We start from the raw sequence: 6,667 nt of genomic DNA on the forward strand, positions 1-6,667 counted from the left end.
TTGATCCCCAACCCAAATTGGCGAATATATTATTTCTCATAAAATATCTTTAAAAGATTTTTTTGTTTCGTTTAGATATTATTCAACGAACTTCCTAAAACAAATGGAAATATCTTTAATTAGCTTTCCTCATTCATAAATCTCACCATGCATATAGACGTTATTCAGTTGATAATACAAAATCGAATATATTAGGAATCAAATATATAATTTTCGAATATTTGCAAAATTGTTTTAATTTGTAGGTCAAACCTAAACTTCTCGAGTACTTTTCATTCATCTATATAAAGAAGATCTTTTCAACCACTGATCCACAATACTAAACATCCACAATACTAAACGTTTTCGTAATAGAGATTTATATGGCTTCTTTTAAACAATTTCTTAGTATATTTTATATTTCACGTTTGTTTTCTTTTAAAAAATTAATTGTCACCTACTTTTCTTATGTTGCAGCTTTCGATTTTAAGATCTTGGAAACTATGAACATCATCATCTCCGTCTCCAAAGAAACTATCAAATAAGGTATGCATTAAAAGGTTAGTTAGTCCTTCTTCTTATCTTCAGATACAAATTTTTTAATGTCCAGTATTTTTTTACATTTTCAGAATTTCATGTTTCCTCATAATGATTGTAAATGATTTTCTTTTATAGGCTAACATAACAAGTCCATTCTATTAATTCATTTTCTTTAACGAAAAAAGGAAACGAATTTGTTAATAAAATAAAGTTCTTATTCTTAATTTTCATTATTCTAATGTTATGTATTTTAATTGTTTTTATGATATATACTTTTACAAAAACCTGTGGATCCGTGTTTTGGTTGGTAAGTGTAATTTTTCTAATCTTTTAAAACCTTTTATAACAATTACATGTTTTATATGGTTAAAAATCACATCATATATATTTTATTTTCTTATCCAATGTATTTCATGTTTAATGTTTTCTAATACTTTTTTTATGTATATTTTGGTTTTGACTAATTTTATATATAAGTTCTTAATTTAATCTATTAAAGTTTCCAAAGAAAACATTTTAAATATAAGTTCTTAATTTAATCTATTAAACTTTATTAAAAGTAAAATATTATATTTATTTAAACTTTTTAAAAAGTTTAATTTTATAAAACGTTGTAAATATTTATAATATTAGGAATTTTATAAAGTTTCAAATATTAAATAGTTGAATTTAATAATAATTTATAAGAAATTTAAACATTATAAATATTTACAAAAGATACGGGACGATATATTACGGGTGAAATCCTAGATATAACAATCAAAATACTATTATGAATTTTGGGTCGATATTAAATGAAGTTTCAAATATTAGAAATCTTTGAATTTTATTGGAAAATGACAAAATGATGTAGATTGGACGGGACAGAGTTATATGGTCGTGGAGGAGTTTGTGGTCGATATTAATACAATATGATATACTACGGGTAAAATCCTATAATTAACAATCAAAATATAACTATACAATTTTAAACACTAAACAAAACTAAACAAATAATATTAACAAAACAAATAAAACTTCAAATTTTAAATCTTTTGTTATAAATATCGTCATACAGTGTACCATACATTTAAATCAAATAAAACAATAGCATATATGTATAGATCATCTTAAAAAAAAAAAATTATTATTATTTAATAAAATTATAGACCCACGGTGTACCGCGGGTTAATATCTAGTTAAATATTAATTAGAAATCATATTCCAAACAAAATTCAAAGATCCGATTTCAGAATTTTGGGTCAATTTTCTGATTTTGACCCGACCCATTTGAATTTGTACTTCTCTTTTAATAGTATAGAGATTTTTCCGGCCAAAAATTTTCCCGCCAAAAAATTGCGGAATCACTTTTCCCGGAAAAAAAAAAATTTTGCGGAAAAATTGCGGGATCACTTTTCCCGCCAAAAAAATATTTTGTATTTTGTGGACCTAATTTTGTTTCAAATATGGGTAAAATGGTCATTAAAAATTAAAAGAGGGCAAACTTAAAAATGGACTCTCAAAGGGGGCATTTTAGTAAAGGGATATTGAAAAACGGCCATTTTTAAAAATTTCTCTATTTTATAACTGTGTAATAAAAATAAATAATTTTTTCTATGAATTTTTATGAATATGCATAGTTTTCATTATAGGGAGACTCACAAAAATGCCCCTTTTTCAATTCCCCTTTTCAAAAATGCCCCTTTTAGCTGTCCATTTTTAAAAATACCCCCTTTTATGTACAAAATGGCTAAATTACCCTTCTTTTAATAAAAGATATCACAAATATATAAGGAAAACATGAGAATGTGTACATATCAAAATTACAAATTTGATCTTGTAAAACCTTTAAAATACCTTGTAAAATTTTCCCTTAAAAATTTTTCCCGCCAAAAAATTTTTTGCGGGAAAAGTGATTCCGCAATTTTTTTGGCGTTAAATTTTTGGCGGAAAAATTTACAAGGTATTTAAAAGATTTTTTACAGGGTATTTATAAGGTTTTACAATGTACTTTAAAAGGTTTTACAACGTATTTATAAGGTATTTATAAGATATTATAAGATTTTACAAGCTATTTTATAAGGTTTTACAAGTTTTTTATAAGGTTTTACAAGTTATAAATACCTTATAAAACCTTATAAGTACCTTGTAAAACCTTTTAAAATACATTGTAAAACCTTACAAAACACTTGTAAATACTCTGTAAAACCTTTAAAATACCTTGTAAATTTTTCCCGCCAAAAATTTTTTTTTGCGGGAGAGGTGATTCCGCAATTTTTTAAAGGTATTTTAAAGGTTTTACAAGTTTTTACAAGTGTTTTGGCGGGAAAATTGCGGGATCACTTTTCCCGCCAAAAAATATTTTGTATTTTGTGGACCTAATTTTGTTTCAAATAAGGGTAAAATGGTCATTAAAAATTAAAAGAGGGCAAACTTAAAAATGGACTCTCAAAAGGGGCATTTTTGAAAAGGGGTATTGAAAAGAGGGCATTTTTAACAATTTCTCAATAAGGTTAAAATATGAGAGATGAGGTCATTAATCATAAATTTGAATTTATGTATATCGTTCGTATATGTGAATTCCCTTATAATCTTTGTAACTTATAGCTGAAAAAAACTTTTTTCTAATATCAAATCCAAAGTCCATAATTTAAGATCTAAAACATTAATTTCATATTTTTTAGAAATTTAAAAATTAAACCAAATCTCTTTATAAATTGATAAATATTAATTTATATGATAAAATAATAAATATTAATTTATAAATAAATTAATATCACGATAAATTAATAAAATATCATGGTCCCAATATTATTAATTTATAGAGGTTTTACTGTATCATCTATGTTTATAATAGAAACTTTTAGGGAAAAAATCTGAAAAAATCGTCATCTATTTTTTGTTTTGGCCGTTTAATACCTGTGTTTTTAAATTTAGAATAAAAAAACATTATTTAATTTCGATTTCTTTTTAAAACTATCGTTTTTTAAAGCTTGGTAATTTCGAACCCGAGACTTAATGGTCGTTACTGGATGTAACAGAATTATTTAACGGTGTTAAATTTTAATCCTACGTGTTTATATAAATATATACTATCTGTTTGCATAATATTTTGTGATTGTTAATGTGGCATGGTGATTGCACGTTAGTCCTTAGATTTAAGGACCAGGTTACGAACTCTGCAGCCTCCTTCTCACTCGATCAAAAACCAACGACCAAGCAACTTCAAATTCCGGAGCTTTACACAGAGAATTGATAACATAATTAAACAGTGAAGGAGATAGCGTAAACCCAGGTTTCATCTCTGCCCATTTGAACACTGAGGGAAGCAACATCGGCGATGAACTTAACCGATCAAACAACACCAGAACCAACTCAACACTCGGTTCGATTCCGGTTTCGTCCAATCCAAAGCCGACTCGAGTCTCGAACCGTGAACAACATTAGGGTGTTCAATCTATGAAGAAGGAATTTGTGGTGAGGATTAGGGTTTAAGAAGAGGTTACGGCGGAAGGGGAGGTGAACACAAAAAGAAATTTAAAAAAATAAAAAATAAAAGGAGGTTGGGGAGTTCGAACTCAGGTTCTGATATTTACAAAACCGACGTTTCACCACCAGGCCACATTAACTAACGAATATTGTTTTGCAAACAGATGATATATATTTATATAAATACGTTGGGTTAAAATTAAGGCTGTTAAATAATTCCATTACGCCTAGTAACGACTGTTAAGTCTCGGGTTCGAAATTACCAAGTTTTAAAAAACGATAGTTTTAAAAGACAATCGAAATTAAATGAGGTATTTTTATTCCAAATTTAAAAACACAGGTATTAAACGGCCAAAAAAATAGATGACGGTTTTTTCGGGTTTTTTCCCGAAACTTTTAGAAGATAGTGTTCAATAGTTCGCCCTAACTTTCTCCCAGACACGAATACCAAGGTAGCCGCTAGCCTTGGAGGAGATGAGTTTCTTCCCTTGACGTTGCTCCTCCGGCAGCTTAGTTCTCTTATCGGTGTTGCATAGAAGGTGAGCTCTCTCGGGTGAGCCTCCTTTTCCGGCGAGCCTACTCCCTGAAATGACTCCTTTCCCTCTGTCTTTTTCGAGCCACTCTCATCCTTTCCCGAAGCTTTCGGTTTCTTTCCTCGATCTAAGACCTCCTACGGCACCTCCAACACAGCGTCCATCTCCGTCGACTCCGCCAGAACCGCCAGACCCACCAGATCTCCGAATCCGCGTCTTGTACGGTGTCTCTTATGCTCAGCCGCCACTGTCCGCCGTCTCCTCCTTGTTCTTTGCTCCTATTCCGTCTCCATTGTTAGATCTTTCTTCTCTGTGTGTATCTCCGGTGGCCGCTTTTTTGGGTCTACTCCAAGCAGCCATTAAAGTCTCTGCCAGTGACCGTCTTGGCGGGGACTTGCAGTCGTTTACTGCTCTGTGCAGCGGAGTCCAAACTCTATTGATTGTCCCCACCGCTATTCTCCCCTCTGTCCTCCCTGGAAGTCTTGTTGTCGTCATCTGCTTCCTCGCTTTCGCCGTGAACTCCTGGGATTGGTTTGGTTTGGTTCAGCCTTGCGTGTCCTTATGTGACAGGTATGTTGCCTTCCCGTGTGCTCCGACTAGTGTAGGCATCTCGTGGGCTGGATTCGTCATGAACTGCGTGTGCACATGGATTCAGACCGGCTCTCTTCCCAACGGGCAGCCCCGACCCTCATGGGCCCTCCTCTCCATCTACATGACGTCAGAAGGTTTGGTATCTGTGACCCTTTGCTATGGGTTGCATAGGCCTAGTAACAACCTTCTGTTAGTTCCCAATTACCTCAGTATGAGGATTTATCAGTTTCAAGTACCTCATTATGAGGATGTGTTCAAATTGGATCAAAACCTTGTTAGAATGGCTGTAATGTTTCCTAAGGGATGGCACTTTGTTATACAGCCTTTGGAGATTATTGTTTCTGGTTTTGGTTTTGATTTGAATAGCGCTGGTTCGAGAAAGAGCATTGGCGTCCTTTTTGTTGTTGATGGTTTGTGTGCAGGACTATGCTTCACGGAAGAGAACATATGTGTCATAAAGTCCCAACTAATCCAGCCACCACCTCAGAAGATGGAAGTGTTCTTGAGCTTCTCGGAGGCAGCATGGTTTTAATCCAAGATTTCCTGCGGGTTGGGCTGGAGTTTCAAGGACCCGTACTCAACGAAAAGATCCACTATGGATCTTTTTCAAGACCCTTTATGCTCTCTGTTCTCGTAGCGGAGGCACTTGCTCTCAGCTCTCAAAGCGGCTATCATGGCGGCTTTAGCATTGGGTGTATCAAGGCTGGCTTGTATTTCGGATTGTCAGGAGCTTGTTCTTATGTCCAATACCGGTGGCCATGCAAACGAACTAGATGGCATATTAGCGGATTTCGATCTCTTTCGTTCTATGTTTTTGTCTATGTTTGTTCATTTTGTTCCAAGGTCTAAAAACTATGGAGCTGAGGCTTTAGCAAGTGCTAGCCTATTATCTTGTATTCTTTCCTCCATCTGTGGAGTTTGAGTTTTTTTTTTTTTTTTGTCATCCGTAATTAAATAGTGCTCAAAAGAGTCATTCTTGTGAAATGTTGTTTACATAAGTGATATGAAGCGGTTCCGTACGAACTTTTCGTGCCAGATTATCCGCTTTTACATTTTCACAACGAGAAATTAAAGATAAAGAGAAGGTAGAGAACTCTTCCTTGTCGCTCTGGAATTCCTCCAGATACACTGAGAAGGCCGGCCATTCGGTTGGGGAAGACACCATCTTCACCAGGTCAGAACAGTCTATAAGGAATGCTACCTCTTGATTATCTGCACCAATCATACACTTCATCGCCCAAAGGAGGGCCTCGAATTCGGCATGTAGCGGAGATAGGCTTCTACGGAGGTTGGTAGCTCCCATTGTTGATGGCTCACCGTTTGATGGTGTACAAAACCACCCTATCCCGGAAAACTTGTCGCTGTCTTTCCAGGATCCATCCACAAAACAACGGTATCCTGTAAAATCCGAATCTAGGGACATCCCCCTCGTTTGAGGCCGATTTGGAAATTCCACTGAAGCCTGAGTTTCAGAATGAAGCTCCACTTGAGCTGAGTGCCACAGTTGTGCCTCTCTTTCCGCTAACCGTAAAACCTCTAACGGATCGTTATCCACA

This window comes from Arabidopsis lyrata, assembly GCF_000004255.2.
Source record: "Arabidopsis lyrata subsp. lyrata unplaced genomic scaffold ARALYscaffold_5, whole genome shotgun sequence".
Lineage (NCBI taxonomy): Eukaryota > Viridiplantae > Streptophyta > Magnoliopsida > Brassicales > Brassicaceae > Arabidopsis > Arabidopsis lyrata.